At 40.9% G+C, this 14,645-nt stretch overlaps 1 long non-coding RNA gene across 4 annotated transcripts in view; it reads right to left on the bottom strand.

Annotated features, from left to right (window-relative positions):
- The window catches only part of LOC121025923 (uncharacterized), a 152,358-nt gene that overhangs the window by 128,506 nt on the left and 9,207 nt on the right, over positions 1-14,645 (bottom strand). For 2 of the 4 annotated variants that reach the window (XR_005788188.1, XR_005788193.1), the window contains exon 2: positions 12,215-12,261. The exons of the other annotated variants lie outside the window; for them this stretch is intronic. This is a non-coding gene — a long non-coding RNA (uncharacterized LOC121025923). The remainder of the gene's footprint in view (positions 1-12,214; positions 12,262-14,645) is intronic. 4 annotated transcript variants of the gene reach the window in all.

Here is a 14,645-nt window from a genome sequence, read left to right as displayed (position 1 = left end):
CATATGTCTGCATAAAAGACTTGTACATGAATGTTCACAGCAGCATTATTCACAGTCACCAAAAATGGAAATAGACTAAACGTCCATCAGCCAATGAATGGATAAACAACATGTGGTATATCAATGCAATGAAATATTATTCAGCCATAATGAAGTACTAATATATGGTACAACATGGTTGAACCTTGAAAACGTTATGCAAAGTGAAGGAAGCCAGACACAAAAGGCTACATAGTGTACAATCCTGTTTATATGAAATGGTCAAAAGAAGCAAATCCATAGAGACAGAAAATATGTTAGTGGTTACCAGGGCCTGGGAGGAGGTGGGAATAGGGAATGACTGCTAATGGGTACACAGTTTCTTTGGGAAATGATGAAAATGTTCTAGAATCAGTTAGTAGTGATGGTTGTACAACTCTGTGAATATACTAAAAAACACTGAATTGTACAGTTTTTAAAATGCTATGATTCTAAATTTAGGAGTTATGTTTTCTTCTTTCCCTTCTGCTTTTATTCTCTCTATGCACTCAGAAAATATAAATTGTCATAGCCTCTTGTTAGTTTTAATCACATGAGGTAGACCTAGAAGTTCCTAAACTCTCTTCCTTTAGCTCTCTCTGTTTCACCATCTATAAATATTTAGCCTGTGTTTGATTTCTCTCAAGCAGGGCCTTCCAAAAGTGTCTGATCCACCAATCTCCAATTAGCTGGTTGACTTTAAGATGGTAAGAGCTTCATGTTTTACCTTTCTCACTGCCGCAAAAGTCTACTGATAATATATGTTCTAACCAGCCATCCCCAACCCCAGAAACACATTCAAATAACCTGTGAAATAAGTTTTGAATGTTGATGCCTGAAGCCCAGACCCAGCTGGATTGGTATAAGGTGGGCTTGAAAATTGATATTTTAAAAAGTTCTCTAGAAAATTCCAGTGGTCAGAGTTGATGAAAACTGAAATAAAAAATAATTATTTGTAAATTTTAGATTTACTAATTATATTTCTATCAAGCAATATAGTTATAAAGTTCTAAAAGTCTGGTGATACTTTCTAAGACTTTTAAAAACACAGTTTTTTGTTCTGCCCTTATCCATCCTTCATTCTCATTCCCCAGAGGCAACCACATTCAACCCTTTTAACTATTTCCTTAAATTATTTACCTCTATTTATCGGTGGTGTTATTATACTGATATTTCTTATTTATTTTCTTATTTTTTAATTTTTTAAATGTTTATTTATTTTTGACAGACAGAGCATGAGTGGGGGAGGGGCAGGCAGAGATAGAGACAGAATCTGAAGCAGGCTCCAGGCTCTGAGCGGTCAGCACAGAGCCCAACGTGGGACTTGAACTCATGAGCCGTGACATCATGACCTGAGCTGATGTCAGATGCTCAACTGACTGAGCCACCCAGGCATCCCCAACTGTTGTTTTTAGTGGTTATTTATTTTTGAGAGAGATAGTACAAGCAGGGGAGGGGTAGAGAGAGAGGGAGACAGAGGATCCAAAGCAGGCTCCATGCCGACAGCAGTGAGCCCCACGTGGAGCTCAAACCCACAAACCGGGAGATCATGACCTGAGCTGAAGTCGGACGCTCAACCAACTGAGCCACCCAGGTGCTCCCACACCCAACTGGTTTTTCACAAAGATGTGAAAAGAATAGAATGGATCCAATGGAGGAAGGATAGCCTTTTCAACAAATGGTGCTGGAGCAGTTGGATAGCCATAAGCAAAAAAAAAAAAAAAAAAAAAAAAGAACCTTGACCTAAACCTCAAACTTTGTACAATTAACTGAAAATGGGTCATGGAGTTAATGTAAAATGTGAAACTGGCTTTAGAAACAAAACATAGGGAAAAAAATCTTTAGGATCTAGGACTCAGTAAAGAGTTCTTAGGCTTGACACCAAGAGTACAATCCTTAAAAGGAAAAGTGGATGAACTGGACTTTATCAAAATTAAAGACATTTGTTCCATTGACCCTGTCAAAAAGATGCAAAGACAAGTTACAAACTGGGGGAAAATATTTGCCAGCCCCGTATCTGACAAAGGCCTTATATCTAGGATATACAAAAAAACTCTAAGAGCACAACAATAAAAAAGCAAATAATCCAACTAGAGACTGGGCAAAAGACAGGAACATACATTTCACCAAGAAGGAGACATGGATGGCAAATAAGTATCTGAAAAGATGGTCAACATGACTGGCCATTACAGAAATGTAAATTAAGACCACGATGTGATATCACTAAGCACCTATTAGTTGAAATAAATGAATAGTGATAAATACCAAATACTGGTGAGGACACAGAGAAGTGGAATCCCCATACATTGCTGGTGTGAATGTAGGATGGTTTAGCCAGTCTGAAGAAGGGTTCATGGTAAAGTGAATACAAAGATGTAACATGAGGATGTTCTTCGGTGGTAATGGACCAGTTCTGGAGCTTGATTGTGGCAGTGGCATAAAACTACACACACACACACACACACACACACACACACACACACACACACAAATGCAGTTTTTTTAATGGTAAACACTGAATGAGGTATATAGTCTAATTAACAGTAATGCATCAGTGTCAGTTTCCTAGTGTTGATATTATACTACAGCTATGTAAGATGTCACCACTGGGAGAAGATGGGTGAGGATGAAGTTGTACTATTTTTGCGATATCCTGCAAGTCTATAATTATTTCAAAACAAAAAAAATTAAGAAATATATCCCCCAAAAGAAGTCTGCCCCTTCTGACCATTAGGCTGGGCCTCCTGTGACCTAAGCTGGCCAATCCACATCAACCTCCCTCTTAGGCATAGTATTTGGATAAAAAAAAGTCACGTTACACAAATCAGCCAACCAGAGTCCTCTTGGAGAACTTTTTTTGTCTACCAAGGAAGATAACATGGGGGAACCCTGATAATGTTATTTGAATCCCTAGATCCAGCTGTGCCTCAAAGCATAGAACCTGCATTTCCCAATTGTGCAAGCCAATAATTCCTCTAAAAACATTGATGTATGATAGGGAGAATCCAAAAGGACAGTAGTCATAATAATTACTAACTATAGTTTTTTACCTTGTTTCTATTTCCTTCTATATAAGTCACTCTGAGTCTTTGAAAACATAGGATAAAAACTGAGCTACATCCATTGAAGGGCTTAGATGGAAATAATAATGGTGCAGTTAACATCAATGTAATGTTTGGGTATACAAATTTCCTGTGAATGCCTGAAATTATACCATAAAATAATCTACCTTCTTTGTGCAGATAAATGGTCCCTTTGCCAATCAAATTCATTTCTGTTTAAGCTGAATGCAATAAGCATATAACATGAGGAGGCAGATATGGAAGATCATAGTCAGAAGTTAAGTCTACTTTCCTATGTGTCAAGGAAGAGAATTTTAGAGAAATATAAACCAGATCTGAATAAAGTAAAAAGTGTCCAACTAGAGAAAAGTATCCATATGGAAAACTGTTATCTCGGCAACAAGGCAGCCTCAGTTGCCTGGGTGACTCCCACAGGAAGATGTTAGCCATGTGGCTTTCTTTATAACCTGGCAGGATAGGCTATTATCTCCAGGGTCTGGCATCAGGAGCTCCAGATAAATGGGCCCTTGTTTGCCATCTTCCAGGACATGGCGACATAAGTTCAATTGAGACAAGCCATAACCTAGAAGTACACTCACTAAACCCTTCTCATAAGGGAGCTGGCTCATCTTCAGATGTGCAGACAGGATGGATGTAACACCCAGGAGCTATGGGAACAAATGACAGAGGGCAGTCCAGGTCAGTAGTTAGGTGAGTTGAGTGAGGTGGCAGAGGAAGATCCAGTTTAAGTGCCAAAAATTCTGGCTAGCTCTCAGCATATGGTGGCAGAGTATCAAAGAGCAGGCTACATATAAATGGTGATTCTTGGAAGCCTAAGCAAGTTGTCAGTCAGCCTCAGGTGCATCTTACAACAGGGGGCAAAACTGTGGGCACTGGACTGGCTATGGAAGCCAAAACTTGATTCCATGGGTAGTCAGTGGGGAAAGGTATTAGGACATACAGGAAAGAGATAAGCACAGAGCTCTAATCCGGGATCATCCAGGGTAGGATATACATCATTGTGGCAAATACCCAAGCTGAAGAAATAAGACAAAAGCCCAGTTCTGTGAAATGGGCTATAAAGACCAAGAAATCAATTTAGAAGTAAGCAGAGCCCAATGTTGAGCTCCCAGAATGTTAAAACAGAGCTCCTGAAATTTTCACTGAGAACAGACATCATTTGTAGAGAATAAGGCAAGATTTAGCCTCTAGGTGGAAATTGAGGGGACCGTTTAGGGAAAAAAAAAAAAAGGATAATAGTGACTGGGAACCCAGCAGGAAATGTCACTGCTACCATTGTGAAACTTCCCTCAGTTCTATGTATGCCACTATTAGAGCTGGATTTTGTTTTTAGCAAAGGGTTATCCCATTCCTTATAAGAAAATTTTCTAGGGGCGCCTGGGTGGCTCAGTCAGTTGAGCATCCAACTTCGGCTCAGGTCATGATCTCACAGTTCATGGGTTCGAGGCCCACGTTGGGCTCTGTGCTGACAGCTTGGAGCCTGGAGCCTGCTTTGGATTGTGTGTTTCCCTCTGTCTCTGCCCTTCTCCTGCTCATTCTCTCTCTCTCCCTCTCTCTCTTTCAAAAATAAACATTTAAAAAAAGAAATTTTTCCATTAGTATATGTGTCATAATTTAAATGTTTATCAGCCATTTATACCTTAGTATGAATTTGCTTACATTTTTCCTTCTGGAGAGCAGGTTTTGATAGAAATTGGAAGAAATTATAGCAGTCTTACTGAGAGGCTAAGAGCCAGCCACTGTGCTATGCACTAGGGATATAAAGATGAGGCAAAGCACATGTGCTTCATCTCTGAATAATTTTATAATCTTCTATACTAAATGTGGGAAGGAAGCCACTAAAGGGAAAAATAGGTGCAAGAGGAAAGTTGGGTTGATTATAAACAAATATTTTCTTATTTTCCAGTGTTTCCAAATAGGACTCATTTTTCCATGGAAATCCCACAAATGATCCTTGCCATCTTTCCACAGCCCTTAGCCCAACATCCTAATTCTTCAAATAGCATCAGGGCTTCTTGGCCCCTGCTTAAAATCAGGAGGAGAGATGCTGGAAGATCATTTTGTTCCATACACCTTGATTCATTGACAAGGAAATCCCAGCCCAAAGAGATAAAGCAACTGGAAGAAATCATAAAGAGTTCAAGACAGAAGTTCATGGATTCCCCAAAGCCTTGCATCAAAACCCTTTCAACTGCATCATAGCATCTCTTAACAATAGGTCAGGAAAACTACAAATAGCAGAGAAACCCCACATCACTTGTTTTACAATGTCCACTACATAAACTTCAAACCCCTGGGCCTGGCTTTCAAAGCCTTCCACTCTCTTTGGTCTACATAACTGCGCTACTTGATCTTCCATTACTCATCTACTTCAATTATTTGACTCTTATATCACCTGTGCTTTCCTAGTTCCATCCCCTCGTTCATGCCATCCTCTCCACCAGATGCCCTACTACTGACACCTCCATATAAAGAATTCCTACCAGTTCTTCAGTGCTGTCCCATTCGCAAAGTCATCTACAATCTCACCCACCAGAAAAGATCACTAACTATTTTTGTGTTTGTGCCATTCCAATGGCTCTTACCACATACTACTGTAACTGCCTTATCTGTCCGAATGAAAGACAGGGACTCTGATGTATATCTGGAACCCTTCCAGAATTCCCAGCACAGTAAATTCTGGGCATGATAAATAAATAAATGAATAGAACAGAATAGAATAGAATAGAATAGAATAGAATAGAATAGAATAGAATAGAACAGAACTAACTTGAATTCATGTCGTTGACCAAAAGGTGGAGACCAAATCACAGCAATGCTGTTCCAAAGCCTCGCCTCGCTGGGGCAGACTAGATAGGCCAGAGAAGGAAAAACTAGAAGGAGACTGCCGAGGGACCAATTAAGGGACCTGTGATTATTATGGAGTGAGGAAATAAAAGTAGAGATCCAGATGATAGAACTGGACCTGGGCAGGAAACAGCAAACTGGAAACACATTGCAAGCCAAGACATGGGGCCTGGAGGAGATGAAGAATAAAGCTTTAATATGGGAGACTAAACATGGAGGTATCCTAGACACAAACAAGCACACAGTGATTGCCAAACTGTTTTCTCCTTTTTTTCAGTTTTATGGTTTTATTAACACAAATATAATATGCACATAAGCTGTCTATTCATTTTCTTTGCTGTACAGCCTAGCATTGGGCTCGGTGACTCTGATTGCCAACTGGGCTGCTCTTTCCACAATGGCTTTGCCTCTTCTTGAAGGAGACACTGTGAGCAGTCTCAGCACAGTAAGATTTGTTGCATATCAGCAGCACTTCAAGCTCCTTGACATTGTGGACTAGAAACTTCCAGAAGCCACTGGACAACATAGTCTTTGTTTTCTTGTTGGTCCCATAACCAATATTGGGCATCGAGATCTGGCCCTTGAATCTTCTGTGCACCCTATTGTCAATGCCTCTGGTTTCTGCCAGTTGCACATAATTTTCACATATTGGTCTGACTGGTGCTGAATGAAATTCTTGGTCCTCTTTTTAATGCTCTTGGGCTTCACAAGGGTTCTAAGGGTGGCCATGATGCTGAGTAGGAGATAGCTGCCACCTCCACAGGCAGCATGGAGGAAGAGACTGATTTTCTCTTTTTTTTAAATGCATTTATTTATTTTGAGAGGGGTGGTAGGAGCAGAGAGAGAGGGAGAGAGATAATCCCAAGCAGGCTCCACACTGCCAGCACAGAGCCCAACTCAGGGCTTGAACTCACGAACTGTGAGATCATAACCTGAGCCGAAACCAAGAGTCAGACGTTTAACCAACTGAGCCAACTAGGCACCCCTGCTTTTCTCCTTCTTGATGAAAGTTGTGAGCTTAGTTACTAATCATTCTTTTTTTTTTTTTAATTTGTTGGAAGGTTCTGTAAGTCTCTGAAGCACAGAAATGCAGGCTGTGTCCCCGGGAACCCTGCCCTGTACCTCCTCTCTGCCCCCACCCATGCTCTGTGGAGACATCTCAGGGCCACCAGGGTTGTCAAGGGGCATCCTGGGCAGGGTTCTGGAGCTCCAGCTAACCTCCCTTCAAACACTGAATTTCAATTTATCTTGTATTTTGGGTTTGCCTTAAGATATATCTTGAAAAAGGGGCGCCTGGGTGGCGCAGTTGGTTAAGCGTCCAACTTCAGCCAGGTCACGATCTCGCGGTCCGTGAGTTCGAGCCCCGCGTCGGGCTCTGGGCTGATGGCTCAGAGCCTGGAGCCTGTTTCCAATTCTGTGTCTCCCTCTCTCTCTGCCCCTCCCCCGTTCATGCTCTGTCTCTCTCTGTCCCAAAAATAAATAAACGTTGAAAAAAAAAATTTAAAAATAAAAAAAAAAGATATATCTTGAAAAAAAGAATTTACTGTTTTAAAGGTGTTTTATATGACCCAGTAATTCCATCCCTTTCATTCAAGAGAAATGAAAATAGATGTCCACACAAAAGTCCATGCACAAATGTGCATAGCAGCCTATTAATAATAGCCAAAAGGTAGACGTAAGCCAAATGTCCATCAATTGATGAATGAATGGATAAACAAAATGTGGTTTACCAGTGCAATGGAATATTATTCATCCTTAAAAAGGAATGAAGTCCTGATACATGCTAAAAAGCCGGTGAATCTTGAAAGCATTATGCTACATGAGAGAAACCAGTCACAAAAATCACATATTGTATGATTTCACTTAAATGAAATGTCCAGAATAGGCAAATCCATAGAAACAGAAAATAGATTAGTGGCTGCCTGGGGTGGTGAGGAATAAGGGCTGACTTTTAATGGGCATGAGGTTTCTTTTAGGGGGGTCAAAACTGTTCTAACATTAGACTGTGGTAGCGGCTGCTTGACCTTGTAAAGACATTTAAAAACCACTTTTACATTTTTTTAATGTTTTATTTATTTTTGAGGGAAAGAGAGCATGAGCAGGGGAGGGGCAGCGAGAGAGAGGGAGACACAGAATCTGAAGCAGGTTCCAGGCTCTGAATTGTCAGCACAGAGCCTGACATGGGGCTCAAACTAATGGATCATGAGATCATGACCTGAGCCGAAGTCAAACACTTAACCAACTGAGCCACGCAGGCACCCCTAAAAACCACTTTTAAAAGGCTGTGTGGTCTATGCATTACATCTCAATAAAGCTCTTTTTTATTTTCAAATTTAAAATTTTAGAATCTTTCACTATAAGGCAATGGTTCTCAACAGACAGCAATATCCTGCCCCCCAGGGGATATTCAATATTTAGAGACATTTTTGACTGTCACAACGAGGGAGGTGTTACTGGCATCTAGTGGGTAGAGGTTGGGGAAGCTACTAAACACCCTACAAGGCACAGTACAGGCCCCACAACAAAGAAAAATCTTGCCCAAGATGTCAACAGAGCCTTGGCTAAGACACCCTGATCAAGGGTAAGTGCTTTAAAATAGAAATGAGGGGCACCTGGGTGGCTCAGTTGGTTGAGCGTCTGACTCTTGATTTTGGCTCAGGTCATGATCCCAGGGTCATGAGATTGAACCCTGTGTTGGGCTCTGTGCTAAGCATGGAGTCTGCCTGGGACTCACTCTCTCTCTCTCTCTCTCTCTCTCTGTGTCTCTCTCTCTCTCTCTTTCTCTCTCTCTCTCTCCCCCCCTCTTTCTCTCTCTCAATAAATAAATGAAATGAAATGAAATGAAATGAAATGAAATGAAATGAAATGAAATGAAATGAAATAAAATAAAAATGACTGTTCTTGAAAAAAAAAGACTGTTCTAATACTTTCATCAAGGTTTGTTCTTGTTGCTTTTTTATGGTATTTGCTACCCACCCTCACCCCCATATACCCATGGGACTCAGGAGTTGCTTCACATCTTTTGGAACTGGTCTCTCAGGGCTAAAGTGGCCGCTAGGATGCATGAATTCGTGTTTATAGCAGTGATCAGCTCCTCCCTGTCACAATGGTTAGAAACCACTTCAGGATTATAGTCAGAGCTCTTGAAAATATTTATGCAACAATTTTTAATGATAGTTATGGTTCTACAAAATGGACAGGGGCTATCTTAACATTGTAAATAAAGTACCTAATTTAGAAGGTAAAGAAACATCCATATTTTATAGTCTAGAAAATTTAAATCCATGCTTTAAAAAGAGACCTTACATGAAATGCATACATGACCCAGCAAGTTTATTTATCAAAATATATTTATACAAAAGATGCATTATAAAGTTAGGGGATCTGGTGAGGCTAGGCAAGTATTCACAGTAACTACATGAGGGCAAGTGCCTATGGAAAAATTTTGTGACAGGCAAGCTAAAGTTAACTGAGTAAAGCCCTGTATGGAGCCAGCTCTCTCTATGGGCGTACCTTGTTTTATTGTGCTTCCTTTTATTGTGCTTCGCAGACACATATAACTTCGCGGGGCTGGAAACACTTGTTTTCAGGAGTCAGAGCCTCCCTTGCCTGCTTTGTTGGCTTCCCTCAGGGACATGTCTCTTTTGCTAGGAGACTTATTCTTTTCACCTTACCTCTATCACACCTCTAACAAAACCAATTCTCTGAAAAAGGTTGTGACAAGATCTTCACCTGGATGGTTGATAATGCCTAAATTTTACCTTTCCCAAGGGTGTGTGTATTGTAAAAGTTGTCAGAGCCTTCAGCGGAAGGAAGGAATGAAAGTGTAAAATTGGAAACTTAAGACTTGCTAGATGGGGCTATGCAATTAACACATCAAAGCAACAACATGGATAAATCTAAAAGTAATTATGCTGAGTGAGTGAAGCCAGACGAGAAAAAATATATACAGTATGATTCCATTTATATAAAATTCTAGGAAATACACACAGAAAGCAGACAGTGGTTGCCTAGAAATGGGATGGTTGGTGGAAAGGGTGGGTGGGAGGCAGGGATTCCCAAGGGGCAGCAGAAAACTGTTGGGGGTGATGCATATGTTCACTGTCTGGATCATGGGGATGGTTTTGCAGGTGTATGCATATGCCAAAACTCATAAAAATCACCTGACTTTAAATATGTGCAATTTATTGAATGTCAATTATAACACAGGTGGTTACAAAATTTAAGATTACAATATATTTTTTAATAGCACTGTGCAATTTCCAAAGGGAAGCCAAACTTGCAACTTACAGGAATGGTAAAGCAAGATTATGTCCTAAAAATACATTGTTCTAAACTTTTACATAACTGAAAAAACAACATTTAATCTGTATTTACATGGCAAGAGTGAACTCTAGTAGACATTGCTGTGGCTTAATAAAACTGAAGTAAACCTTGAGTTGAGGCTTGGGATAATTTCCCCTTTTGCTGGTTCAGTGGGTTCACATTACTCTCTTCTGAACCCCAAATCTGTTCCCAAGCCCCTGAACCTCCAGTCTACTCAGTACCCTGCCCCCAGATCCCCAGTAATCAAGATCCCCAGTAATCAATTACAAGAGGCTCATGAAGAGCTGAAGTGGGTAACTGAACAGTAACCACAGTATCCAAGGCATACCTAGAAGGCCATCTCTCACTTGCATCACCTGGATAACAGCCCAGGTGTCTTACTTAAAACTGAGCTTCAGGGGTGCCTGGGTGGCTCAGTCGGTTGAGCATCCAACTTCGGCTCAGGTCATGATCTTGCAATCGTGGTGGTTCCAGCCCCTCATCAGGGTCTGTGCTGACAGCTCAGAGCCTGGAGCCTGCTTCGGATTCTGTGTTTCCCTCTCTCTCTCTCTCTGCCCCTCCCCTGCTCAGGCTCTGTCTCTCTCTCTCTCTCAAGAAATAAACATTTTGAATAAATAAATAAATAAATAAATAAATAAATAAATAAATAAATAAAATTGAGCTTCAGATATATTCCATAAATTTTATCCAGGAGGTTGAGAAATAGCAGAAAAACGAACAATGGTCTCAGATGGTGACACTACTGAAGCCACTGAGGATCTGGCAAATATATAGTTCTCAACTCTGCTTCAAAGAGTTCCATGGGAAGATGGAGAATTTGAGGGGCCCCACTCCCAGCTGAGGTCTGTATATTTGCATGGGGCTCAGCCAGACATCAGAGTTGGAGCACTGGGGCCCAGGCACAGGGTCTCAAGGGCAGCTCCACCGAGATGAGGTCAGGTGGGATGGTGCCTTTCCCTCTGCATCTGGACATGAATATCTATAAATGGCATGTTGGTCTGGGATCCCTCCGTCTAAAGACAGAAACCCTCATCCCCAAGCAACTCATGAAGTGGAACAAGACCTACAACACTGCAAAGGCTGATGTCCTAGTGCCTCTGTTGCTAATAAATGCCACTGAAACGCACATCACCTGATCCATATTCACAACAGTATGGGATGTGGGTATGGGCTGCAAACAGCAGCAACTAAAGTCAGAAATCCATTCCGTGTTGTTGCCACTTCTGGTGTTGAGAAAAGCCAGACTTCTGGGCATCCAGCAGAGTGAGCTTTTTGCCTGCGGAGTTTGTGAGACCTCCAGAAGCCAGCGCCAAATTGCCACTCCCCTTGCAAAAACCCCAAGCTCAATGAAACCAGAAGCTGGTTCTTTGAAAGAATTAACAAAATTGATAAACCACTAGCCACTTTGATCAAAAAGAAACAGGAAAGGACCCAAATAAGCAAAATCAAGAACGAAAGAGGACAGATCACAACCAACACAGCAGAAATAAAAACAATAATAATATTACAAGCAATTATATGCCAATAAAATGGGCAATCTGGAAGAAATTGACAAATTCCTACAAACATATACACTACCAAAACTGAAACAGGAAGAAATAGAAAAATGAACAGACCCATAACCAGTAAGGAAATCAAACTAGTAATCAAAAATCTGCCAAAAAATAAGAGTCCATGGCCAGATGGCTTTCCAGAGGAATTCTACCAAACATTTAAGGAAGAGTTAACACCTATTCTCTTGAAGCTGTTCCAAAAAATAGAAACAGAAGGAAAATTCCAAACTCTTTCTATGAGGCCAGCATTACCTTGATTCCAAAACCAGACAGAGACACCACTAAAAAGGAAAACTATAGACAATTTTCCTGATGAACATGGATGCAAAAATCCTCAACAAGATATTAGCCAACCGGCTCCAACAATACATTAAAAAAATTACTCACCACGACCAAGTGGGATTTACACCTGGGATGCAGGGCTGGTTCAATATCTGCAAAACAATTAACGTGATTCATCACATCAGTAAAAGAAAGGACAAGAACCATATGATCCTCTCAATAGATGCAGAGAAAGCATTTGACAAAATACAGCATCCTTTCTTGATAAAAAACCCTCAAGAAAGTAGGGATAGAAGGAGCATACCTCCAGATCATAAAAACCATATATGAACGACCCAATGCTAACATCATCCTCAATGGGGAAAAACTGAGAGCTTTCCCCCTAAGGTCAGGAACGAGACAGGGATGTCCACTCTTGCCACTGTTATTCAACATAGTATTAGAAGTCTTAGCCTCTGCAATCAGACAACACAAAGAAATAAAAGGCATCCAAATCAGCCAGGAGGAGGTCAAACTTTCACTCTTTGCAGATGACATGATACTCTATATGGAAAACCCAAAAGATTCCACCAAAACACTGCTAGAATTGATTCATGAATTCAGCAAAGTTGCAGGATATAAAATCAACGCACAGAAATCGGTTGCATTCCTATACACCAACAATGAAGCGACAGAAAGAGAAATCAAGGAATCGATCCCATTTCCAGTTGCACAAAAAAATAAAATAAAATAAAATACCTAGGAATAAATCTAACCAGGGGCGCCTGGGTGGCTCAGTTGGCTGGGCAACCGACTTCGGCTCAGGTCATGTTTTCACAGTTCATGAGTTCGAGCCCTGCGTCGGGCTGTGTGCTGACAGCTCAGATCCTGGAGCCTACTTCAGATTCTGTGTCTCCCCTCTCTCTACCCCTCCCCTGCTCATGCTCTGTGTCTCTCTGTCTCTCAGTAATAAATAAACGTTAAAATTTTTTTTTAAATCTAACCAAAGAGGTGAAAAATCTATACACTGAAAACTATAGAATGCTTATGAAAGAAATTGAAGAAGACACAAAAAAAAGGAAAAAAGATTCCATGCTCCTGGATAGGAAGAACAAATATTATTAAAATGTCGATACTACCCAAAGCAATCTACATATTCAGTGCAATCCCTATGAAAATAACACCGGCATTTTTCACAGAGCTAGAACAAATAATCCTAAAATTTGTATGGAACCCTGAATAGCCAAAATGATCTTGAAAAAGAAAACCAAAGCAGGAGGCATCACAATCCCACACTTTAAGCTATACTACAAAGCTGTAATAATCAAGACAGTATGGTACTGGCACAAGAACAGACACTCAGATCAATGGAACAGAATAGAGAACCCAGAAATGGACCCACACACATATAGCCAACTAATCTTGACAAAGCAGGACAGAATATCCAATGGAATAAAGACAGTCTCTTCAACAAGTGGTTCTGAGAAAACTGGACAGCGACATGCAGAAGAATGAACTTGGACCACTTTCTTACACCATACACAAAAATAAACTCAAAATGGATGAAAGACCTCAATGTAAGACAGGAAGCCATCAAAATCCTCGAGGAAAAAACAGAAAAAAACCTCTTTGATCTTGCCCACAGCAACTTCTTACTCAACTCATCTCCAGAGGCAAGGGAAACAAAAGCAAAAATGAACTATTGGGACCTCATCAAAATAAAAAGCTTCTGCACAGCAAAGGAAACAATCAGCAAAACTAAAAGGCAACCAACAGAATGGGAGAAGATATTTGCAAATGACATATCAGATAAAGGGTTAGTATCCAAAATCTACAAAGAACTTATCAACCTCAACACCCAAAAAACAAAGAATCCAGGGAAGAAATGGGCAAAAGACATGAATAGACACTTCTCCAAAGAAGACATCCAGAAGGCCAACCGACACATGAAAAAAGGCTCAACATCACTCATCATCAGGGAAATACAAATCAAAACCACAATGAGATACCACCTTACACCTGTCAGAATGGCTAACATTAACAACTCAGGCAACAACAGATGTTGGCGAGGATGCGGAGAAAGAGGATCTCTTTTGCATTGCTGATGGCAATGCAAGTTGGCGCAGCTACTCTGGAAAACAATATGGAGGTTCCTCAAAAAACTAAAAATAGAAATACCCTACGACCCAGCAATGGCACTACCAGGCATTTATCCAAGGGATACAGGTGTGCTGTTTCGAAGGGACACATGCACCCCAATGTTTATAGCAGCACTATCAACAATAGCCAAAGTATGGAAAGAGCCCAAATGTCCATCGATGGATGAATGGATAAAGAAGATGTGGTATATGGGGCGCCTGGGTGGCGCAGTCGGTTAAGCGTCCGACTTCAGCCAGGTCACGATCTCGCGGTCCGTGAGTTCGAGCCCCGCGTCGGGCTCTGGGCTGATGGCTCAGAGCCTGGAGCCTGTTTCCGATTCTGTGTCTCCCTCTCTCTCTGCCCCTCCCCCATTCATGCTCTGTCTCTCTCTGTCCCAAAAATAAATAAACGTTGAAAA

This window comes from Herpailurus yagouaroundi, unplaced genomic scaffold (assembly GCF_014898765.1).
Source record: "Herpailurus yagouaroundi ecotype Mexico unplaced genomic scaffold, PumYag 67793, whole genome shotgun sequence".
In the NCBI taxonomy this organism is placed as follows: domain Eukaryota; kingdom Metazoa; phylum Chordata; class Mammalia; order Carnivora; family Felidae; genus Herpailurus; species Herpailurus yagouaroundi.
This window is presented reverse-complemented; position numbering and strand designations above follow the sequence as displayed.